This window comes from Phyllobates terribilis, unplaced genomic scaffold (genome assembly GCF_046119375.1).
Source record: "Phyllobates terribilis strain yellow unplaced genomic scaffold, ASM4611937v1 Scaffold_1__5_contigs__length_1240528914, whole genome shotgun sequence".
NCBI lineage: Eukaryota > Metazoa > Chordata > Amphibia > Anura > Dendrobatidae > Phyllobates > Phyllobates terribilis.
This window is the reverse complement of record NW_027362761.1, coordinates 599426362-599453224: the sequence shown is the minus strand read 5'-3', so window position 1 is coordinate 599453224 and position 26863 is coordinate 599426362. Positions and strand designations below refer to the sequence as shown.

General features: G+C 45.3%; 1 protein-coding gene across 3 annotated transcripts in view; it reads left to right on the top strand.

Moving 5' to 3' along the window:
* The window catches only part of FAM219A (family with sequence similarity 219 member A), a 191622-nt gene that overhangs the window by 84860 nt on the left and 79899 nt on the right, over positions 1-26863 (top strand). The window lies entirely within an intron of this gene.

The following is a 26863-nucleotide window of genomic DNA, read 5'->3' as shown; positions in this document are numbered from 1 at the left end:
CAGTAATGTAATGTATGTACACAGTGACTGCACCAGCAGAATAGTGAGTGCAGCTCTGGAGGATAATACAGGAGGTAACTCAGGATCAGTAATGTAATGTATGTACACAGCGACTGCACCAGCAGAATAGTGAGTGCAGCTCTGGAGGATAATACAGGATGTAACTCAGGATCAGTAATGTAATGTATGTACACAGTGACTGGACCAGCAGAATAGTGAGTGCAGCTCTGGGGTATAATACAGGATGTAACTCAGGATCAGTAATGTAATGTATGTACACAGTGACTGCACCAGCAGAATAGTGAGTGCAGCTCTGGAGTATAATACAGGATGTAACTCAGGATCAGTAATGTAATTTATGTACACAGTGACTGCACCAGCAGAATAGTGAGTGCAGCTCTGGAGTATAATACAGGATATAACTCAGGATCAGTAATGTAATGTATGTACACAGTGACTGCACCAGCAGAATAGTGAGTGCAGCTCTGGAGTATAATACAGGAGGTAACTCAGGATCAGTACAGGATCAGTAATGTAATGTATGTACACAGTGACTGCACCAGCAGAATAGTGAGTGCAGCTCTGAAGTATAATACAGGAGGTAACTCAGGATCAGTACAGGATCAGTAATGTAATGTATGTACACAGTGACTGCACCAGCAGAATAGTGAGTGCAGCTCTGGAGTATAACACTGGATATAACTCAGGATCAGTAATGTAATGTATGTACACAGTGACTGCACCAGCAGAATAGTGAGTGCAGCTCTGGAGTATAACACTGGATATAACTCAGGATCAGTAATGTAATGTATGTACACAGTGACTGCACCAGCAGAATAGTGAGTGCAGCTCTGGAGGATAATACAGGATGTAACTCAGGATCAGTAATGTAATGTATGTACACAGTGACTGCACCAGCAGAATAGTGAGTGCAGCTCTGGAGTATAATACAGGATGTAACTCAGGATCAGTAATGTAATGTATGTACACAGTGACTGCACCAGCAGAATAGTGAGTGCAGCTCTGGAGTATAATACAGGATATAACTCAGGATCAGTAATGTAATGTATGTACACAGTGACTCCACCAGCAGAATAGTGAGTGCAGCTCTGGAGTATAATACAGGATATAACTCAGGATCAGTAATGTAATGTATGTACACAGTGACTGCACCAGCAGAATAGTGAGTGCAGCTCTGGAGGATAATACAGGATGTAACTCAGGATCAGTAATGTAATGTATGTACACAGTGACTGCACCAGCAGAATAGTGAGTGCAGCTCTGGAGTATAATACAGGATGTAACTCAGGATCAGTAATGTAATGTATGTACACAGTGACTGCACCAGCAGAATAGTGAGTGCAGCTCTGGAGTATAATACAGGAGGTAACTCAGGATCAGTACAGGATCAGTAATGTAATGTATGTAGACAGTGACTGCACCAGCAGAATAGTGAGAGCAGCTCTGGAGTATAATACAGGATGTAACTCAGGATCAGTAATGTAATGTATGTACACAGTGACTGCACCAGCAGAATAGTGAGTGCAGCTCTGGAGTATAACACTGGATATAACTCAGGATCAGTAATGTAATGTATGTACACAGTGACTGCACCAGCAGAATAGTGAGTGCAGCTCTGGAGTATAACACTGGATATAACTCAGGATCAGTAATGTAATGTATATACACAGTGACTGCACCAGCAGAATGGTGAGTGCAGCTCTGGGGTATAATACAGGCTGTAACTCAGGATCAGTAATGTAATGTATGTACACAGTGACTGCACCAGCAGAATAGTGAGTGCAGCTCTGGAGGATAATACAGGATCAGTAATGTAATGTATGTACACAGTGACTGCACCAGCAGAACAGTGAATGCAGCTCTGGAGTATAATACAGGATGTAACTCAGGATCAGTAATGTAATGTATGTACACAGTGACTGAACCAGCAGAATAGTGAGTGCAGCTCTGGGGTATAATACAGGATGTAACTCAGGATCAGTAGTGTAATGTATGTACACAGTGACTGCACCAGCAGAATAGTGAGTGCAGCTCTGGAGTATAATACAGGAGGTAACTCAGGATCAGTAATGTAATGTATGTACACAGTGACTGCACCAGCAGAATAGTGAGTGCAGCTCTGGAGTATAATACAGGATATAACTCAGGATCAGTTATGTAATGTATGTACACAGTGACTGCACCAGCAGAATAGTGAGTGCAGCTCTGGAGTATAATACAGGATGTAACTCAGGATCAGTAATGTAATGTATGTACACAGTGACTGCACCAGCAGAATAGTGAGTGCAGCTCTGGAGTATAATACAGGATGTAACTCAGGATCAGTAATGTAATGTGTTTACTCAGTGACTGCACCAGCAGAATAGTGAGTGCAGCTCTGGAGTATAATACAGGAGGTAACTCAGAATCAGTAATGTAATGTATGTACACAGTGACTGCACCAGCAGAATAGTGAGTGCAGCTCTGGGGTATAATACAGGATGTAACTCAGGATCAGTAATGTAATGTATGTACACAGTGACTGCACCAGCAGAATAGTGAGTGCAGCTCTGGAGTATAATACAGGATGTAACTCAGGATCAGTAATGTAATGTATGTACACAGTGACTGCACCAGCAGAATAGTGAGTACAGCTCTGGAGTATAATACAGGATGTAACTCAGGATCAGTAATGTAATGTATGTACACAGTGACTGCACCAGCAGAAGTGTGAGTGCAGCTCTGGAGTATAATACAGGAGGTAACTCAGGATCAGTAATGTAATGTATGTACACAGTGACTGCACCAGCAGAATAGTGAGTGCAGCTCTGGAGTATAATACAGGAGGTAACTCAGGATCAGTAATGTAATGTATGTACACAGTGACTCCACCAGCAGAATAGTGAGTGCAGCTCTGGAGTATAATACAGGATGTAACTCAGGATCAGTAATGTAATGTATGTACACAGTGACTGCAGCAGCAGAATAGTGAGTGCAGCTTGGAGTATAATACAGGATGTAACTCAGGATCAGTAATGTAATGTATGTACACAGTGACTCCACCAGCAGAATAGTGAGTGCAGCTCTGGGGTATAATACAGGAGGTAACTCAGGATCAGTAATGTAATGTATGTACACAGTGACTGAACCAGCAGAATAGTGAGTGCAGCTCTGGAGTATAATACAGGATGTAACTCAGGATCAGTAATGTAATGTATGTACACAGTAACTCCACCAGCAGAATAGTGAGTGCAGCTCTGGGGTATAATACAGGAGGTAACTCAGGATCAGTAATGTAATGTATGTACACAGTGACTGCACCAGCAGAATAGTGAGTGCAGCTCTGGAGTATAACACTGGATATAACTCAGGATCAGTAATGTAATGTATGTACACAGTGACTGCACCAGCAGAATAGTGAGTGCAGCTCTGGAGTATAACACTGGATATAACTCAGGATCAGTAATGTAATGTATGTACACAGTGACTGCACCAGCAGAATGGTGAGTGCAGCTCTGGGGTATAATACAGGCTGTAACTCAGGATCAGTAATGTAATGTATGTACACAGTGACTGCACCAGCAGAATAGTGAGTGCAGCTGTGGAGGATAATACAGGATCAGTAATGTAATGTATGTACACAGTGACTGCACCAGCAGAACAGTGAATGCAGCTCTGGAGTATAATACAGGGTGTAACTCGGGATCAGTAATGTAATGTATGTACACAGTGACTGAACCAGCAGAATAGTGAGTGCTGCTCTGGAGGATAATACAGGATGTAATTCAGGATCAGTAATGTAATGTATGTACACAGTGACTGAACCAGCAGAATAGTGAGTGCAGCTCTGGGGTATAATACAGGATGTAACTCAGGATCAGTAGTGTAATGTATGTACACAGTGACTGCACCAGCAGAATAGTGAGTGCAGCTCTGGAGTATAATACAGGAGGTAACTCAGGATCAGTAATGTAATGTATGTACACAGTGACTGCACCAGCAGAATAGTGAGTGCAGCTCTGGAGTATCATACAGGATATAACTCAGGATCAGTTATGTAATGTATGTACACAGTGACTGCACCAGCAGAATAGTGAGTGCAGCTCTGGAGTATAATACAGGATGTAACTCAGGATCAGTAATGTAATGTATGTACACAGTGACTGCACCAGCAGAATAGTGAGTGCAGCTCTGGAGTATAATACAGGATGTAACTCAGGATCAGTAATGTAATGTGTTTACTCAGTGACTGCACCAGCAGAATAGTGAGTGCAGCTCTGGAGTATAATACAGGAGGTAACTCAGAATCAGTAATGTAATGTATGTACACAGTGACTGCACCAGCAGAATAGTGAGTGCAGCTCTGGGGTATAATACAGGATGTAACTCAGGATCAGTAATGTAATGTATGTACACAGTGACTGCACCAGCAGAATAGTGAGTGCAGCTCTGGAGTATAATACAGGATGTAACTCAGGATCAGTAATGTAATGTATGTACACAGTGACTGCACCAGCAGAATAGTGAGTACAGCTCTGGAGTATAATACAGGATGTAACTCAGGATCAGTAATGTAATGTATGTACACAGTGACTGCACCAGCAGAAGTGTGAGTGCAGCTCTGGAGTATAATACAGGAGGTAACTCAGGATCAGTAATGTAATGTATGTACACAGTGACTGCACCAGCAGAATAGTGAGTGCAGCTCTGGAGTATAATACAGGAGGTAACTCAGGATCAGTAATGTAATGTATGTACACAGTGACTCCACCAGCAGAATAGTGAGTGCAGCTCTGGAGTATAATACAGGATGTAACTCAGGATCAGTAATGTAATGTATGTACACAGTGACTGCAGCAGCAGAATAGTGAGTGCAGCTTGGAGTATAATACAGGATGTAACTCAGGATCAGTAATGTAATGTATGTACACAGTGACTCCACCAGCAGAATAGTGAGTGCAGCTCTGGGGTATAATACAGGAGGTAACTCAGGATCAGTAATGTAATGTATGTACACAGTGACTGAACCAGCAGAATAGTGAGTGCAGCTCTGGAGTATAATACAGGATGTAACTCAGGATCAGTAATGTAATGTATGTACACAGTAACTCCACCAGCAGAATAGTGAGTGCAGCTCTGGGGTATAATACAGGAGGTAACTCAGGATCAGTAATGTAATGTATGTACACAGTGACTGAACCAACAGAATAGTGAGTGCAGCTCTGGAGTATAACACAGGATGTAACTCAGGATCAGTAATGTAATGTATGTACACAGTGACTACACCAGCAGAATAGTGAGTGCAGCTCTGGAGTATAATACAGGATGTAACTCAGGATCAGTAATGTAATGTATGTATACAGTGACTGCACCAGCAGAATAGTGAGTGCAGCTCTGGAGTATAATACAGGAGGTAACTCAGGATCAGTAATGTAATGTATGTACACAGTGACTGCACCAGCAGAATAGTGAGTGCAGCTCTGGAGGATAATACAGGATCAGTAATGTAATGTATGTACACAGTGACTGCACCAGCAGAACAGTGAATGCAGCTCTGGAGTATAATACAGGGTGTAACTCGGGATCAGTAATGTAATGTATGTACACAGTGACTGAACCAGCAGAATAGTGAGTGCAGCTCTGGGGTATAATACAGGATGTAACTCAGGATCAGTAGTGTAATGTATGTACACAGTGACTGCACCAGCAGAATAGTGAGTGCAGCTCTGGAGTATAATACAGGATGTAACTCAGGATCAGTAATGTAATGTATGTACACAGTGACTGCACCAGCAGAATAGTGAGTGCAGCTCTGGAGTATAATACAGGATATAACTCAGGATCAGTAATGTAATGTATGTACTCAGTGACTGCACCAGCAGAATAGTGAGTGCAGCTCTGGAGTATAATACAGGATGTAACTCAGGATCAGTAATGTAATGTATGTACACAGTGACTGCACCAGCAGAATAGTGAGTGCAGCTCTGGAGTATAATACAGGATGTAACTCAGGATCAGTAATGTAATGTATTTACTCAGTGACTGCACCAGCAGAATAGTGAGTGCAGCTCTGGAGTATAATACAGGAGGTAACTCAGAATCAGTAATGTAATGTATGTACACAGTGACTGCACCAGCAGAATAGTGAGTGCAGCTCTGGGGTATAATACAGGATGTAACTCAGGATCAGTAATGTAATGTATGTACACAGTGACTGCACCAGCAGAATAGTGAGTGCAGCTCTGGAGTATAATACAGGATGTAACTCAGGATCAGTAATGTAATGTATGTACACAGTGACTGCACCAGTAGAATAGTGAGTACAGCTCTGGAGTATAATACAGGATGTAACTCAGGATCAGTAATGTAATGTATGTACACAGTGACTGCACCAGCAGAAGTGTGAGTGCAGCTCTGGAGTATAATACAGGAGGTAACTCAGGATCAGTAATGTAATGTATGTACACAGTGACTGCACCAGCAGAATAGTGAGTGCAGCTCTGGAGTATAATACAGGAGGTAACTCAGGATCAGTAATGTAATGTATGTACACAGTGACTCCACCAGCAGAATAGTGAGTGCAGCTCTGGAGTATAATACAGGATGTAACTCAGGATCAGTAATGTAATGTATGTACACAGTGACTGCAGCAGCAGAATAGTGAGTGCAGCTTGGAGTATAATACAGGATGAAACTCAGGATCAGTAATGTAATGTATGTACACAGTGACTCCACCAGCAGAATAGTGAGTGCAGCTCTGGGGTATAATACAGGAGGTAACTCAGGATCAGTAATGTAATGTATGTACACAGTGACTGAACCAGCAGAATAGTGAGTGCAGCTCTGGAGTATAATACAGGATGTAACTCAGGATCAGTAATGTAATGTATGTACACAGTGACTGCACCAGCAGAATAGTGAGTGCAGCTCTGGAGTATATTACAGGATGTAACTCAGGATCAGTAATGTAATGTATGTACACAGTGACTGAACCAGCAGAATAGTGAGTGCAGCTCTGGAGTATAATACAGGATGTAACTCAGGATCAGTAATGTAATGTATGTACACAGTGACTGCACCAGCAGAATAGTGAGTGCAGCTCTGGAGTATAATACAGGAGGTAACTCAGGATCAGTAATGTAATGTATGTACACAGTAACTCCACCAGCAGAATAGTGAGTGCAGCTCTGGGGTATAATACAGGAGGTAACTCAGGATCAGTAATGTAATGTATGTACACAGTGACTGAACCAGCAGAATAGTGAGTGCAGCTCTGGAGTATAACACAGGATGTAACTCAGGATCAGTAATGTAATGTATGTACACAGTGACTCCACCAGCAGAATAGTGAGTGCAGCTCTGGAGTATAATACACGATGTAACTCAGGATCAGTAATGTAATGTATGTATACAGTGACTGCACCAGCAGAATAGTGAGTGCAGCTCTGGAGTATAATACAGGAGGTAACTCAGGATCAGTAATGTAATGTATGTACACAGTGACTGCACCAGCAGAATAGTGAGTGCAGCTCTGGAGTATAATACAGGATGTAACTCAGGATCAGTAATGTCTGTACACAGTGACTCCACCAGCAGCATACTGGGTGCAGCTCTGATCAGCTGCTAGTCAGTGTGGTGATTACGGGTGTGGTGGCTGCAGATCCTGCTGTGAGCTCCTGATCTCTGAGAAACCAACACCTCTCCACCTGGGGACCTGCTTTCTCTCTTTCCCAGGGAGGGAGCGGGTTTCTGGGATGAGTGATGGAGCCAAGTCCCAGGCTTCTGCTTCCCGAACCAGGCCGGCGGGGGGCAGAAGAAACCAGCAACCGGCCTGCACATCAGAGGACTCGGGGGTGAGACGCTGCACCAGGAGTCGCAGCAATGTGGCTCCTATTCCCCCCGGGATTGTGGAGACCCCCAGAAGCCGCAAGGCTTCCAGCATGGAGGAAAAGCCTGACAGCGGCGTGCAAGATGGCGCTCCTTCCGGAGGAAAGCTGAGTGCTCACGGAGGTGAGGCCGACCTCCCTGAGGGGGAATGGGCGCTGCAGGGACCCCGGGAGTCTGTGTCCACCTATGCCTCCCGGGTCATGATCCGCCTCCGTGAGTATGAAGATGCCAGCAAGCTCATCAGGAGGCTCCGGGAGGAGCTGCGCTGCACAAGCGCCAAAGCTGCAGGGGCCTCCAAACAGAGCAAGGCTAAACTCCAGGCCGAGGTAAAGCGACTGAGCAGTGAAATTCAACACCTGGAACTTAGGAAAGCCACCATCAGAGAGCAGAGTGGTCCTTTCAAAGAAAAACTTATAAATGAAGACCGCTACAGAGAAATGGCTGATACCAGAGAGCAAAGGCAGATAGGGCTGCAGCCGGAGAGCCAGGTGGATGATGAGAGTGATGATGACCAGCAGCAAGCCCCACCTGGCAGCCTGCAAAGTCACCCGCAGGCCACGTGCAGCGAGCTCCCTGCAGGAAAGGTGACAGTGACATCCGGTCGCAGTTCTGCCGGCTCTGGGGAGGACAGTGACAGCAGCGGCCAGGGAGGGGCGCTAATGGCGGAGATTAAGCTCCTGGAGTCCCCAGTGTGCCTCCAAAACTTCCATCTTGGTGACGATCTACCAGAAGAGGCACCTGGGGGCCACAAAAAGGCAAAGAAGACCAAGCCAAAGCTGCAGGAGGCGGTAAGATACGTATATGCCCCCCTCCCTGTACCCCCTGAGTCGGCGGCAGGCTCAGCTCGCTGTATGAGCCCCGTTGCCCAGCCCAGCCCGGGTTCTGCTGTGGATCCGGTGCAAAGGCGCGGGGAGATTACAGAGCGCGGTAGTGAGGCGCAGAGCTCCGTCTCTGCTTGTAGTAGTGGGGACGCAGCAGGAGGTGCATCAGCCGAGAGGCTGGACAGTGAGGGCGGCCCGGCGGCGGGCGTTCCATCAGGCCACGATGCTGTGGTGCGCTCCTCAGTGGGAGGGGGGAGCAGCCCGGTGTCGGGGGCAGCTCCGGTAGCCTCGGCGCCTCTGAATGCTGTTGCCGCTGATCACTTAGTTGAGAAGCGGCGGCAGTGTGAGGGGGCAGTTGGGGCTGAGCGTTCCGGTCCTCCCACCAAAGTGCTATTTTGTGTTGGCGTCGCTGGTCCGGAAGATCCTGATGCTAAAGATCAGCGGCGCCTAACTGCAGCGGCACATTATACCAAATGCCAAACAGCGGAAATTACCGACCGATGATGTGGAGGGCACACATAAGACCGGGGGTGAGGTCGCCTCCAGTTCTATGGAGGTGACTGAGCCCCTTGTGCCTGATGCGGAGGTCAAAATGTCATCCGCCATTGTTACTGGTCAGCAGGAATGAATGTGGTGGTGGAGGTGAATGAGGATAATTCATTGTCTAGTGGTGTGGTTGCTGGTTTGGTGGAGGGTGAGATGGAGGTGGGTAATGGTGATACTGTTGGGGCTGATGTGGTCACTGGTCCGGTTGCCCCCCCGGGGGTGGCAACACCTGTCCAGAGTTATGCCAGTGTCATCTCCGGGGCAAATAGGGCATCCTCCTCGTCTCCGGGCTTTGGGGACGGCATGTTGCAACGGCGCCTTCTGGAGGCTCTAAAGAAGGGGGAGAGATCACTAATGGTAGAGGGTCGAGAGGTTGATCTATCCTTCTGGATAGAGAGGCATGGCCTCGGGGCCTTCCGAGAGCAAAAAGGGGGAGATACAGTGTGGTCCCTCCCAACAGCCGGGCCAGGCAGTGTGCGTAGGAATGTGGTCCGTCTTCGGTGGAGGGGCAGTGATGCATGTCCGCCAAGGTCTAAAGTTGTGGAGCTCCTGCTGAGGATGGGCTTCAAGGCGATTGACATCTACGCCTTGATATATCCCTATTCCACGCCTGAGTTTGATGTCAGCTTTGTTCGGCCCGGGGGGCTTGAGCTCTTCTGGGCGAATTATGAGTTGGCAAAAAATGAGCCCGGCTGGCGAGACTTTGCCGTTCAGGCAGTGTCTCGCCAAAACCAGATCAAGAAAGTGACCGTGATGACTCGTAACGAGTCGCTTTCTTGCTATGACATCATGACGTGGCTTGGTCGGTATGGAGAGGTGGTGGAGATGCCAAAGAAAAACCGCGACGAGTTTGGTATCTGGTCAGGGGCCTGGACGTTTATGGTAAAACTTAAGCGTTCAGGTGGTACGGTTGCCCACATTCCATCGTCTGCCTTCCTGGGTAGGGATCGTATCCTGGTCTTCTACCAGGGGCAACCGAAGCTCTGTCACAGGTGCGGCGACCCCACACACTTCAGTGCAAACTGCACCGTGCAGAAATGTGCGTTGTGTGGGGGTGTCGGCCATCTTGCCGCCTCTTGTGTGGAGATTAGGTGCCACCTGTGTGGTGAGTTAGGCCACCCATTCAGCCGTTGTCCTCGCTCCTTTGCTAATGCAGTCGAGACCCCGGTGGGAGTAAGCCGTGAGGCCGATTCTGCTGGAGAGGGGACTAGCAGGGGTGGGGGAGCTGAGGGGCCAGGGAAGAAAAGCAATAAAAAGACGCCTGCCCAGCTGAGGCGTCTAGACAAGCGCAGACAGGAGAGGGAGCGGGGCGAGCCCCAGACTACCGGGGCAGCCCCTGTCCTGGATGCCAGTCTTGCTGCTGAGGTCCCGAGGGATGATGAGTTGGATGAGGAGGTCAGGAGGATCCACAGGGAGGAAACTGCCTCTGCTTCAGAATCCTCCCATTATGAAAGTATGGATGAGGATAATAAGCGGTGGCTAGAGAACATGCGTAAGCTCGGCACCAAAAAGAAGAAAAAGAAGGGAGATAAAACATCTTCTCCCGCTCTGACCAAGGTACCTAAGGAAGGTAAAACCGACTCCCCTCTAGTTGGTCTTTCTAACTGTTTCCAAGCCCTTGATAATAATCTTCCTCTGAGGAGGAGGCTGAGGGTGAGGTTCCGGCTTCAGCGGAGTTTACAGGGGGCGCCAAGTCTCCTTCTCCTGGGGATGCAAGGTCCTTGGGGGGAGGGACTGGCCCAGAGTCCGGAGACGAGGACGAAAAAAGAAGGAAAAATGTGGGAATGGACACCTCTGTGTCATTAAAGAGGGGGAAGGATTCCTCCTCTGAGGCAGAGGGTAAGGGGAGTGGGAAGAAGAAAGCCATCTAACTCAATCACCAATGATGGCGGTACCCACTCCGTTGACCCTGGCGTCCATTAATGTCGCCAGCATTAAGTCAAACATGGCTAGATTTGCAGCCTTTGATTTTCTCAGCTGGGTTGAAGCTGACATTTTCTTTTTGCAAGAGACCAGGCTGCCAAATATGGCAGAGGTGTTTATAGCTAAGAGGGAGTGGAGACTCGGGCCCTCCTATTGGTCTCTTGCGGCCGAGGCATATAGCGGAGTGGCGGTCCTTTTTACCGCACCGGTAGAATGCCGACGGGTTATTGAGTTAGAAATGGGGAGGTGCCTGATATTAGATGTCCTCATGAAGGGACAAGAGCTTCGGCTCATTAACATCTATGGTCCCCAATCTAAATGGGACCGGAAGTGTCTCTTTATGAGGATCAAGCCCTACCTTTTTACGAGTCGGCAGGTCGTCTTTGGAGGGGACTTCAACACTGTCACGAGGCCCCGGGATAGAGGAGGTTCCAGAGACAAGCTGACTTATGATAGCGTCGCCCTTAATAGTATAGCTAGTGAGGCTCGCCTGGTGGATGTCCACATCCGGCACACCCCAGGCCACGAGGGGTTCACCTATCATAGAGGTAACTGTAGGTCCAGGATAGACAGGTTTTATTTAAAGGAGGAAGCCGTCTCTTCAGCAGTATCTGTTGTTGAGGTGGAGTTCTCCGATCACTGTTTGATTTTGTTTTCCCTGAATGTTACAGAGACCCCCCGGATGGGAAGAGGCTTTTGGAGGCTCAATTCGTCTCTCTTGGAAGAAGCGGAGATAAGACAGTCCTTTGAGGATTTTCTTCAGAGCCAGGTACCCTTACTGGATCTTTGTAGTAGTAAGTCAGAGTGGTGGGAGATGTTTAAGAAAAGGGTGGCGAGATTCTTCCGCCAGCTCTCGAGCCTCAGGAGCCTGGACAGGTACCGCCTGTATCAGGGCCTGAGGAGGAAACTCGAGCATCTTGTCTCAACTGGAGGTAGCCGCGAGGAGATCTCCAGAGTGAAATCTTTGCTAATGAGGTGTCAGTATGATAGACACGCATCTTTGGTTTTTGAGAGGGATTACGGGAAGTACCGCTCGCCCGACCCTTATAGAAACTGCAAGATGTCAGTGAATAGTAAAGTTGTTACAGGACTGGTTGACACTGCGGGGTCCCTGAAAAGATCCAGATCAGGGATCCTGGAGGTCGTCAGATCCTTCTACTCGCACCTCTTGGGGAAGAGGGATCTGGATTGGGATGAGATGTCGGCTTTTCTGGCTGAAGCCGTCCCCGAACCAGGGGTAGACCCCTCTCTTGGCGTTTTGACAGAGATGATCAGGGAAGAGGAAGTAAAGTTGGCGATTGAAGGGCTTGCCCTGAAGAAATCTCCCGGTCCGGATGGCTTAACATCTGAATTCTATAAGACCTTTAAGGACGCCTTGGTTCCCCTCTTGACTGAGGTATTCAATGAGTGTCTTTCCTCGGGCACTCTGCCAAAGTCAATGAGGAGGTCTGCCCTGATCATCTTGTCAAAGGGTAAGGACCCATCTTGCATTGAGAATTGGCGTCCCATAGCGCTTCTCAATGCAGACAGGAAGGTTTTGGCAAAGGTGCTGTTTAATCGGCTGGTGAAATTTGCACCCCAGCTCCTTTCGGGGGCCCAGCATTGCTCTGTTTCGGGCCGCAGTACAATTAGTGCTGTACTCTGTGTCCGAGAGGCGGTGGAGCAGGGTAGGGCTGGCCACTGGAAGGGGTACATGCTGTCATTGGACCAGGCAAAAGCGTTTGATCGGGTTAATCATGAGTACCTCTGGTCTGTCCTTCTGAGGTATGGCCTGCCGGGGGGGTTTGTTGATTGGCTTAAGACCTTGTACTCTGGGGCAGAGAGTTTCCCGCTTGTGAACGGTTGGATTGGCAGCTCTTTTGAGGTTGGGTGTGGTGTTCGCCAGGGTTGTCCCTTGAGCCCGCTACTGTACGTGTTTGCGATTGACCCACTTCTTAGGAGGGTGGAGCGTGGACCGTTGGCTGGGATCGGGATGGACCGGGCAGCACCGGAAGCCACTCTGAGAGTGGTGGCGTATGCCGATGACGTCACCGTTTTTGTTTCCTCTGATGGGGAGGCAGAATGGCTGATGTCAGAGGTAAATCACTACTCGGAGGCATCCGGGTCTAAGATCAACCGGGATAAGTGTGAGAGTCTCTGGCTGGGAGGAGGAGATCCTGGTTTTGATCTCCCGGACACCCTTCCAGAACCCAAAGTCTCTGCAAAAGTTCTTGGCATCGAATTTGGCCAGGGGGATTACCCCAAACAAAATTGGGACAGCAGGCTAGCGATCGCCACTCAGAAGGTGAACCAAATGGAAGGGTTGGTCTTTGACCCTAAGGGAAAGGGTAAACCTGATCAAAACTTACCTGCTCCCTTTGCTGATCTATCTGGGCAGTGTGTGCATCTTGCCAGAGCCTCTCTGGACTCGGGTCTACAGTTTGTTCTTTCAACTGTTATGGGGGAATAGACTGAACCTGGTCAAGAGGGAGGTTACTTACCGTACGAGGAGACTAGGAGGGTTGGGTATGGTCAACCCTGTGGTATTCCTTGTGAATACCTTCATTAAGATCAATATTGCAAACCTCTGGAAAGAGAGGGCTCCTCCGTGGGTATTCTCCTGTAAGGGATGGTTTCAGCCTTTCTTCCAGGAATGGGAGACAGGAGGACAAGTGAAGGATCTCCGCACACCACATGGACATCTCCCGGCTTACGCTACCGTGGTTCTGAAGGTAATTCGCCGGTGGGGTCTGGGAATGTGGGAGGTCAGGACTCTGCCAAGGAAGCTCCTTGACAAAAGGGTTCTGTTGACCCATTTTCAGAGGCCTCTGGCGCTCAGGGATTGCCCAAGTCGGGATCTTGGGGTGGGTCTGCATCTTTTGAATTCTATCAGGATCCCCTCGAAGGTTTGGGACTTGGCTTGGCGCTGCTTCCATGGGAAACTGTGTGTGAGGGACAATCTGAAGTGTAGGAGCTCTGAGGACAGGAACTGTCCTCGGGAGCATTGTGGTACCATGCTTGAAAGCATGGACCACTTCCTGCTTCGTTGTCCCTTTAACACAGAGGTGTACAACAGGGTGGGCGCCTCCATTGGCTGGCCCCGGCTGGCCGGTCTCTCTTATGCGGAATGGGCCTATGGAGCATTCGGGGACCTGGGTGGTCGGGACCGCTGCACCTTATTTCTAGTTAGCGCAGTGGTTAGGTATCACACGTGGAACGCACGGTGCTTAGTATCGACGCAACGGAAAATCCTCCCAGTGGACGATGTGTTTAGGACCATACTCGGTCACCTGGTGAAGGTGCGTTCTCTGGAGTATGAGAGACTGGGTACACGGAGGGCCGCTCTCCTCTGGAGGGGCTTTTCTTTTAGTGTGCCCTAGTCTGGTCATCTCCTCTCCTGGTGGTGGGCTGCTGCTGACACCATAGATTTTTGTTTTATTGATCAGTAGACTGTGATTTAGGGCTGCAGGTGCCGAACTTGGGCTTTGTCAGTTGTGGTTATTGTATTGTTTGTTTCTGTATATATTGTATATATGGGTTTGGGTGTAGGTGTTAGGTTGGGTGGAGGGAAAAGGGGGGAGGTGGGTTCATCTTGTGGGACACTGGTTATTTGGGTGAAAAACTGGCACTGCCTGATCTGGCCTATGGACATGGACTGAGGCATGAGGCGCAGGACCAGCTCTCAGGTCAGTGCCGGGGAGGGACTGGTGGGCTCGAGTGTGGGGGGTTTTGTTTTGTCTTGTATATATTTGTATAGTTAGTATTTATTTTATTTTATTTAAAAAAAAAAAAAGAATGTATATATTAGTTTGTATATAATTTGTCGGTTATTGTTTATTATATTGTTATTATTTGTTTGGTAACCGGACCAGATGTCATGGTGTAGGTAGTTATTATTGTGTATATATGTATAATATGTGTGTGAGGAGAGAGGGAGCGGCTGGACCAGTTCATTACATTGTTTATTTTCTGGTTATTAATTTTCTTATGTTTCTGTTATTATTATTGTTATGTTTTTCATTTTTATAATAAAAAGATCTACAGGATGTAACTCAGGATCAGTAATGTAATGTATGTACACAGTGACTGCACCAGCAGAATAGTGAGTGCAGCTCTGGAGTATAATACAGGAGGTAACTCAGGATCAGTAATGTAATGTATGTACACAGTGACTGCACCAGCAGAATAGTGAGTGTAGCTCTGGAGTATAATACAGGATGTAACTCAGGATCAATAATGTAATGTATGTACACAGTGACTGCAGCAGCAGAATAGTGAGTGCAGCTCTGGAGTATAATACAGGATGTAACTCAGGATCAGTAATGTAATGTGTGTACACAGTGACTGCACCAGCAGAATAGTGAGTGCAGCTCTGGAGTATAATACAGGATGTAACTCAGGATCAGTAATGTAATGTATGTACACAGTGACTGCACCAGCAGAATAGTGAGTGTAGCTCTGGAGTATAATACAGGATGTAACTCAGGATCAATAATGTAATGTATGTACACAGTGACTGCAGCAGCAGAATAGTGAGTGCAGCTCTGGAGTATAATACAGGAGGTAACTCAGGATCAGTAATGTAATGTATGTACACCGTGACTGCACCAGCAGAATAGTGAGTGCAGCTCTGGAGTATAATACAGGATGTAACTCAGGATCAGTAATGTAATGTATGTACACAGTGACTGCACCAGCAGAATAGTGAGTGCAGCTCTGGAGTATAATACAGGATGTAACTCAGGATCAGTAATGTAATGTATGTACACAGTGACTGCACCAGCAGAATAGTGAGTGCAGCTCTGGAGTATAATACAGGATGTAACTCAGGATCAGTAATGTAATGTATGTACACAGTGACTGCACCAGCAGAATAGTGAGTGTAGCTCTGGAGTATAATACAGGATGTAACTCAGGATCAATAATGTAATGTATGTACACAGTGACTGCAGCAGCAGAATAGTGAGTGCAGCTCTGGAGTATAATACAGGATGTAACTCAGGATCAGTAATGTAATGTATGTACACAGTGACTGCACCAGCAGAATAGTGAGTGCAGCTCTGGAGTATAATACAGGATGTAACTCAGGATCAGTAATGTAATGTATGTACACAGTGACTGCACCAGCAGAAGAGTGAGTGCAGCTCTGGAGTATAATACAGGAGGTAACTCAGGATCAGTAATGTAATATATGTACACAGTGACTGCACCAGCAGAATAGTGAGTACAGCTCTGGAGTATAATACAGGATGTAACTCAGGATCAGTAATGTAATGTATGTACACAGTGACTGCACCAGCAGAATAGTGAGTGCAGCTCTGGAGTATAATACAGGAGGTAACTCAGGATCAGTAATGTAATGTATGTACACAGTGACTGAACCAGCAGAATAGTGAGTGCAGCTCTGGAGTATAATACAGGATGTAACTCAGGATCAGTAATGTAATGTATGTACACAGTGACTGCACCAGCAGAATAGTGAATGCAGCTCTGAAGTATAATACAGGGTGTAACTCAGGATCAGTAATGTAATGTATCTACACAGTGACTGAACCAGCAGAATAGTGAGTGCAGCTCTGGAGGATAATACAGGATGTAACTCAAGATCGGTAATGTAATGTATGTACACAGTGACTGCACCAGCAAAATAGTGAGTGCAGCTCTGGAGGATAATACAGGATGTAACTCAAGATCGGTAATGTAATGTATGTACACAGTGACTGCACCAGCAGAATAGTGAGTGTAGCTCTGGAGTATAATACAGGATGTAACTCAGGATCAGTAATGTAATGTATGTACTCAGTGACTGCACCAGCAGAATAGTGAGTGCAGCTCTGGGGTATAATACAGGAGGTAACTCAGGATCAGTAATGTAATGTATGTACACAGTGACTGAACCAGCAGAATAGTGAGTGCTGCTCTGGAGTATAATACAGGATGTAACTCAGGATCAGTAATGTAATGTATGTACACAGTGACTGCACCAGCAGAATAGTGAGTGCAGCTCTGGAGTATAATACAGGATGTAACTCAGGATCAATAATGTAATGTATGTACACAGTGACTGAACCAGCAGAATAGTGAGTGCAGCTCTGGAGGATATTACAGGATGTAACTCAGGATCAGTAATGTAATGTATGTACACAGTGACTGCACCAGCAGAATAGTGAGTGCAGCTCTGGAGTATAATACAGGATGTAACTCAGGATCAGTAATGTAATGTATGTACACAGTGACTGCACCAGCAGAATAGTGAGTGCAGCTCTGGAGTATAATACAGGATGTAACTCAGGATCAGTAATGTAATGTATGTACACAGTGACTGCACCAGCAGAATAGTGAGTGCAGCTCTGGAGTATAATACAGGATGTAACTCAGGATCAGTAATGTAATGTATGTACACAGTGACTGCACCAGCAGAATAGTGAGTGCAGCTCTGGAGTATAATACAGGATGTAACTCAGGATCAGTAATGTAATGTATGTACACAGTGACTGCACCAGCAGAATAGTGAGTGCAGCTCTGGAGTATAATACAAGATATAACTCAGGATCAGTAATGTAATGTATGTACACAGTGACTGCACCAGCAGAATAGTGAGTGCAGCTCTGGGGTATAATACAGGAGGTAACTCAAGATCAGTAATGTAATGTATGTACACAGTGATTGCACCAGCAGAATAGTGAGTGCAGCTCTGGGGTATAATACAGGATGTAACTCAGGATCAGTAATGTAATGTATGTACTCAGTGACTGCACCAGCAGAATAGTGAGTGCAGCTCTGGAGTATAATACAGGATGTAACTCAGGATCAGTAATGTAATGTATGTACACAGTGACTGCACCAGCAGAATAGTGAGTGCAGCTCTGGAGTATAATACAGGATGTAACTCAGGATCAGTGATATAATGTATGTACACAGTGACTGCACCACCAGAATAGTGAGTGCAGCTCTGGAGTATAATACAGAATGTAACTCAGGATCAGTAATGTATGTACACAGTGACTGCTCCAGCAGAATAGTGAGTGCAGCTCTGGAGTATAATACAGGATGTAACTCAGGATCAGTAATGTAATGTATGTGCACAGTGACTGCACCAGCAGAATAGTGAGTGCAGCTCTGGAGTATAATACAGGAGGTAACTCAGGATCAGTAATGTAATGTATGTACACAGTGACTGCACCAGTAGAATAGTGAGTGCAGCTCTGGAGTATAATACAGGATATAACTCAGGATCAGTAATGTAATGCATGTACATAGTGACTGCACCAGCAGAATAGTGAGTGCAGCTCTGGGGTATAATACAGGAGGTAACTCAGGATCAGTAATGTAATGTATGTACACAGTGACTGAACCAGCAGAATAGTGAGTGCTGCTCTGGAGTATAATACAGGATGTAACTCAGGATCAGTAATGTAATGTATGTACACAGTGACTGCACCAGCAGAATAGTGAGTGCAGCTCTGGAGTATAATACAGGATGTAACTCAGGATCAATAATGTAATGTATGTACACAGTGACTGCACCAGCAGAATAGTGAGTGCAGCTCTGGAGTATAATACAGGATATAACTCAGGATCAGTAATGTAATGTATGTACATAGTGACTGCACCAGCAGAATAGTGAGTGCAGCTCTGGAGTATAATACAGGATGTAACTCAGGATCAATAATGTAATGTATGTACACAGTGACTGCACCAGCAGAATAGTGAGTGCAGCTCTGGAGTATAATACAGGATATAACTCAGGATCAGTAATGTAATGTATGTACACAGTGACTGCACCAGCAGAATAGTGAGTGCAGCTCTGGGGTATAATACAGGAGGTAACTCAGGATCAGTAATGTAATGTATGTACACAGTGACTGAACCAGCAGAATAGTGAGTGCTGCTCTGGAGTATAATACAGGATGTAACTCAGGATCAGTAATGTAATGTATGTACACAGTGACTGCACCAGCAGAATAGTGAGTGCAGCTCTGGGGTATAATACAGGAGGTAACTCAGGATCAGTAATGTAATGTATGTACACAGTGACTGCACCAGCAGAATAGTGAGTGCAGCTCTGGAGTATAATACAGGATGTAACTCAGGATCAGTAATGTAATGTATGTACACAGTGACTGCACCAGCAGAATAGTGAGTGTAGCTCTGGAGTATAATACAGGATGTAACTCAGGATCAGTAATGTAATGTATGTACACAGTGACTGCACCAGCAGAATAGTGAGTGCAGCTCTGGAGTATAATACAGGGTGTAACTCAGGATCATTAATGTAATGTATGTACACAGTGACTGAACAAGCAGAATAGTGAGTGCAGCTCTGGAGGATAATACAGGATGTAACTCAGGATCAGTAATGTAATGTATGTACACAGTGACTGCACCAGCAGAATAGTGAGTGCAGCTCTGGAGTATAATACAGGATGTAACTCAGGATCAGTAATGTAATGTATGTACACAGTGACTGCACCAGCAGAATAGTGAGTGCAGCTCTGGAGTATAATACAGGATGTAACTCAGGATCAGTAATGTAATGTATGTACACAGTGACTGCACCAGCAGAATAGTGAGTGCAGCTCTGGAGTATAATACAGGATGTAACTCAGGATCAGTACAGGATCAGTAATGTAATGTATGTACACAGTGACTGCACCAGCAGAATAGTGAGTGCAGCTCTGGGGTATAATACAGGATGTAACTCAGGATCAGTAATGTAATGTATGTACACAGTGACTGCACCAGCAGAATAGTGAGTGCAGCTCTGGAGTATAATACAGGATGTAACTCAGGATCAGTAATGTAATGTATGTACACAGTGACTGCACCAGCAGAATAGTGAGTACAGCTCTGGAGTATAATACAGGATGTAACTCAGGATCAATAATGTAATGTATGTACACAGTGAATGCAGCAGCAGAATAGTGAGTGCAGCTCTGGAGTATAATACAGGATGTAACTCAGGATCAGTAATGTATTGTATGTACACAGTGACTGCACCAGCAGAATAGTGAGTGCAGCTCTGGAGTATAATACAGGATGTAACTCAGGATCAGTAATGTAATGTATGTACACAGTGACTGCACCAGCAGAAGAGTGAGTGCAGCTCTGGAGTATAATACAGGAGGTAACTCAGGATCAGTAATGTAATGTATGTACACAGTGACTGAACCAGCAGAATAGTGAGTGCAGCTCTGGAGTATAATACAGGATGTAACTCAGGATCAGTAATGTAATGTATGTACACAGTGACTGCACCAGCAGAATAGTGAGTGCAGCTCTGGAGTATAATACAGGATGTAACTCAGGATCAGTAATGTAATGTATGTACACAGTGACTGCACCAGCAGAAGAGTGAGTGCAGCTCTGGAGTATAATACAGGAGGTAACTCAGGATCAGTAATGTAATGTATGTACACAGTGACTGAACCAGCAGAATAGTGAGTGCAGCTCTGGAGTATAATACAGGATGTAACTCAGGATCAGTAATGTAATGTATGTACACAGTGACTGCACCAGCAGAATAGTGAATGCAGCTCTGGAGTATAATACAGGGTGTAACTCAGGATCAGTAATGTAATGTATCTACACAGTGACTGAACCAGCAGAATAGTGAGTGCAGCTCTGGAGGATAATACAGGATGTAATTCAAGATCGGTAATGTAATGTATGTACACAGTGACTGCACCAGCAGAATAGTGAGTGCAGCTCTGGGGTATAATACAGGAGGTAACTCAGGATCAGTAATGTAATGTATGTACACAGTGATTGCACCAGCAGAATAGTGAGTGCAGTTCTGGGGTATAATACAGGATGTAACTCAGGATCAGTAATGTAATGTATGTACACAGTGACTGCACCAGCAGAAGAGTGAGTGCAGCTCTGGAGTATAATACAGGATGTAACTCAGGATCAGTAATGTAATGTATGTACACAGTGACTGCACCAGCAGAAGAGTGAGTGCAGCTCTGGAGTATAATACAGGAGGTAACTCAGGATCAGTAATGTAATATATGTACACAGTGACTGCACCAGCAAAATAGTGAGTGCAGCTCTGGAGTATAATACAGGATGTAATTCAGGATCAGTAATGTAATGTGTGTACACAGTGACTGAACCAGCAGAATAGTGAGTGCAGCTCTGGAGAATATTACAGGATGTAACTCAGGATCAGTAATGTAATGTATGTACACAGTGACTGCACCAGCAGAATAGTGAGTGCAGCTCTGGAGTATAATACAGGATGTAACTCAGGATCAGTAATGTAATGTATGTACACAGTGACTGCACCAGCAGAATAGTGAGTGCAGCTCTGGAGTATAATACAGGATGTAACTCAGGATCAGTAATGTAATGTATGTACACAGTGACTGCACCAGCAGAATAGTGAGTGCAGCTCTGGAGTATAATACAGGATGTAACTCAGGATCAGTACAGGATCAGTAATGTAATGTATGTACACAGTGACTGCACCAGCAGAATAGTGAGTGCAGCTCTGGAGTATAATACAGGATGTAACTCAGGATCAGTACAGGATCAGTAATGTAATGTATGTACACAGTGACTGCACCAGCAGAAGAGTGAGTGCAGCTCTGGAGTATAATACAGGATGTAACTCAGGATCAGTAATGTAATGTATGTACACAGTGACTGCACCAGCAGAAGAGTGAGTGCAGCTCTGGAGTATAATACAGGAGGTAACTCAGGATCAGTAATGTAATATATGTACACAGTGACTGCACCAGCAAAATAGTGAGTGCAGCTCTGGAGTATAATACAGGATGTAACTCAGGATCAGTACAGGATCAGTAATGTAATGTATGTACACAGTGACTGCACCAGCAGAATAGTGAGTGCAGCTCTGGAGTATAATACAGGATGTAACTCAGGATCAGTAATGTAATGTATGTGCACAGTGACTGCACCAGCAGAATAGTGAGTGCAGCTCTGGAGTATAATACAAGATATAACTCAGGATCAGTAATGTAATGTATGTACACAGTGACTGCACCAGCAGAATAGTGAGTGCAGCTCTGGGGTATAATACAGGATGTAACTCAGGATCAGTAATGTAATGTATGTACTCAGTGACTGCACCAGCAGAATAGTGAGTGCAGCTCTGGAGTATAATACAGGAGGTAACTCAGGATCAGTAATGTAATGTATGTACACAGTGACTGCACCAGCAGAATAGTGAGTGCAGCTCTGGAGTATAATACAGGATATAACTCAGGATCAGTAATGTAATGTATGTACACAGTGACTGCACCAGCAGAATAGTGAGTGCAGCTCTGGGGTATAATACAGGAGGTAACTCAGGATCAGTAATGTAATGTATGTACACAGTGACTGCACCAGCAGAATAGTGAGTGCAGCTCTGGAGTATAATACAGGATGTAACTCAGGATCAATAATGTAATGTATGTACACAGTGACTGCACCAGTAGAATAGTGAGTGCAGCTCTGGAGTATAATACAGGATGTAACTCAGGATCAGTAATGTAATGTATGTACATAGTGACTGCACCAGCAGAATAGTGATTGCTGCTCTGGAGTATAATACAGGATATAACCCAGGATCAGTAATGTATGTACACAATGACTGCACCAGCAGAATAGTGAGTGCAGCTCTGGAGTATAATACAGGATGTAACTCAGGATCAATAATGTAATGTATGTACACAGTGACTGCACCAGCAGAATAGTGAGTGCAGCTCTGGAGTATAATACAGGATATAACTCCGGATCAGTAATGTAATGTATGTACACAGTGACTGCACCAGCAGAATAGTGAGTGCAGCTCTGGGGTATAATACAGGAGGTAACTCAGGATCAGTAATGTAATGTATGTACACAGTGACTGCACCAGCAGAATAGTGAGTGCAGCTCTGGAGTATAATACAGGATGTAACTCAGGATCAATAATGTAATGTATGTACACAGTGACTGCACCAGTAGAATAGTGAGTGCAGCTCTGGAGTATAATACAGGATATAACTCAGGATCAGTAATGTAATGTATGTACATAGTGACTGCACCAGCAGAATAGTGAGTGCAGCTCTGGGGTATAATACAGGAGGTAACTCAGGATCAGTAATGTAATGTATGTACACAGTGACTGAACCAGCAGAATAGTGAGTGCTGCTCTGGAGTATAATACAGGATGTAACTCAGGACCAGTAATGTAATGTATGTACACAGTGACTGCACCAGCAGAATAGTGAGTGCAGCTCTGGGGTATAATACAGGAGGTAACTCGGGATCAGTAATGTAATGTATGTACACAGTGACTGCACCAGCAGAATAGTGAGTGCAGCTCTGGAGTATAATACAGGATGTAACTCAGGATCAGTAATGTAATGTATGTACACAGTGACTGCACCAGCAGAATAGTGAGTGTAGCTCTGGAGTATAATACAGGATGTAACTCAGGATCAGTAATGTAATGTATATACACAGTGACTGCACCAGCAGAATAGTGAGTGCAGCTCTGGGGTATAATACAGGAGGTAACTCGGGATCAGTAATGTAATGTATGTACACAGTGACTGCACCAGCAGAATAGTGAGTGCAGCTCTGGAGTATAATACAGGGTGTAACTCAGGATCAGTAATGTAATGTATGTACACAGTGACTGAACCAGCAGAATAGTGAGTGCAGCTCTGGAGGATAATACAGGATGTAACTCAGGATCAGTAATGTAATGTATGTACACAGTGACTGCACCAGCAGAATAGTGAGTGCAGCTCTGGAGTATAATACAGGATGTAACTCAGGATCAGTAATGTAATGTATGTACACAGTGACTCCACCAGCAGAATAGTGAGTGCAGCTCTGGAGTATAATACAGGATGTAACTCAGGATCAGTAATGTAATGTATGTACACAGTGACTGCACCAGCAGAATAGTGAGTGCAGCTCTGGAGTATAATACAGGAGGTAACTCAGGATCAGTAATGTAATGTATGTACTCAGTGACTGCACCAGCAGAATAGTGAGTGCAGCTCTGGAGTATAATACAAGATGTAACTCAGGATCAGTAATGTAATGTATGTGCACAGTGACTGCACCAGCAGAATAGTGAGTGCAGCTCTGGAGTATAATACAGGAGGTAACTCAGGATCAGTAATGTAATGTATGTACACAGTGACTGCACCAGCAGAATAGTGAGTGCAGCTCTGGAGTATAATACAGGATATAACTCAGGATCAGTAATGTAATGTATGTACACAGTGACTGCACCAGCAGAATAGTGAGTGCAGCTCTGGGGTATAATACAGGATGTAACTCAGGATCAGTAATGTAATGTATGTACACAGTGACTGCACCACCAGAATAGTGAGTGAAGCTCTGGAGTATAATACAGGATGTAACTCAGGATCAGTAATGTAATGTATGTACACAGTGACTGCACCAGCAGAATAGTGAGTGCAGCTCTGGAGTATAATACAGGATGTAACTCAGGATCAGTACAGGATCAGTAATGTAATGTATGTACACAGTGACTGCACCAGCAGAATAGTGAGTGCAGCTCTGGAGTATAATACAGGATGTAACGCAGGATCAGTAATGTAATGTATGTACACAGTGACTGCACCAGCAGAATAGTGAGTGCAGCTCTGGAGTATAATACAGGAGGTAACTCAGGATCAGTAATGTAATGTATGTACTCAGTGACTGCACCAGCAGAACAGTGAGTGCAGCTCTGGAGTATAATAGAAGATGTAACTCAGGATCAGTAATGTAATGTATGTACACAGTGACTGCACCAGCAGAATAGTGATTGCTGCTCTGGAGTATAATACAGGATATAACCCAGGATCAGTAATGTATGTACACAATGACTGCACCAGCAGAATAGTGAGTGCAGCTCTGGAGTATAATACAGGATGTAACTCAGGATCAGTAATGTAATGTATGTACACAGTGACTGAACCAGCAGAATAGTGAGTGCAGCTCTGGAATATAATACAGGATCTAACTCAGGATCAGTAATGTCATGTATGTACACAGTGACTGCACCAGCAGAATAGTGAGTGCAGCTCTGGAGTATAATACAGGAGGTAACTCAGGATCAGTAATGTAATGTATGTACACAGTGACTGCACCAGCAGAATAGTGAGTGCAGCTCTGGAGTATAATACAGGATGTAACTCAGGATCAGTAATGTAATGTATGTACACAGTGACTGAACCAGCAGAATAGTGAGTGCAGCTCTGGAATATAATACAGGATCTAACTCAGGATCAGTAATGTCATGTATGTACACAGTGACTGCACCAGCAGAATAGTGAGTGCAGCTCTGGAGTATAATACAGGAGGTAACTCAGGATCAGTAATGTAATGTATGTACACAGTGACTGCACCAGCAGAATAGTGAGTGCAGCTCTGGAGTATAATACAGGAGGTAACTCAGGATCAGTAATATAATGTATGTACACAGTGATTGCACCAGCAGAATAGTGAGTGCAGCTCTGGAGTATAATACAGGATGTAACTCAGGATCAGTAATGTAATGTATGTACACAGTGACTGCACCAGCAGAATAGTGAGTGCAGCTCTGGAGTATAATACAGGAGGTAACTCAGGATCAGTAATGTAATGTATGTACACAGTGACTGCACCAGCAGAATAGTGATTGCTGCTCTGGAGTATAATACAGGATATAACCCAGGATCAGTAATGTATGTACACAATGACTGCACCAGCAGAATAGTGAGTGCAGCTCTGGAGTATAATACAGGATGTAACTCAGGATCAGTAATGTAATGTATGTACACAGTGACTGCACCAGCAGAATAGTGATTGCTGCTCTGGAGTATAATACAGGATATAACCCAGGATCAGTAATGTATGTACACAATGACTGCACCAGCAGAATAGTGAGTGCAGCTCTGGAGTATAACACTGGATATAACTCAGGATCAGTAATGTATGTACACAGTGACTGCACCAGCAGAATAGTGAGTGCAGCTCTGGAGGATAATACAGGATGTAACTCAGGATCAGTAATGTAATGTATGTACACAGTGACTGCACCAGCAGAATAGTGAGTGCAGCTCTGGAGTATAATACAGGATATAGCTCAGGATCAGTAATGTAATGTATGTACTCAGTGACTGCACCAGCAGAATAGTGAGTGCAGCTCTGGAGTATAATACAGGATGTAACTCAGGATCAGTAATGTAATGTATGTACACAGTGACTGCACCAGCAGAATAGTGAGTGCAGCTCTGGAGTATAATACAGGAGGTAACATTGTAGTATCTGCTCTGGTGTCTGGCACTGCAGGCAGACATTGATCTTGTGAGTCTCTGGTAATTGTCAGCTCTTCTCCTTATATTGATTATATCTCCTGACCTCGAGCTCTGATAGAATTTCCTGCTCTGCTGCTCGGGGACTGGATTTTGTCAGCGACATATTGGTCCTGTCCCTCATCTGATGAGCAGAGAAAAATAATACAATCTTTATCTATGGTGTTACATAGGACTGCAGGTGACATCTACTACATTATCTGTACTCAGAGAGTTATCACTATGTTATCTGTGGTGTTACATAGGACTGCAGGTGACATCTACTACATTATCTGTACTCAGAGAGTTATCACTGTGTTATCTGTGATGTTACATAGGACTGCAGGTGAAATCTACTACATTATCTGTACTCAGGGAGTTATCACTGTGTTATCTGTGGTGTTACATAGGACT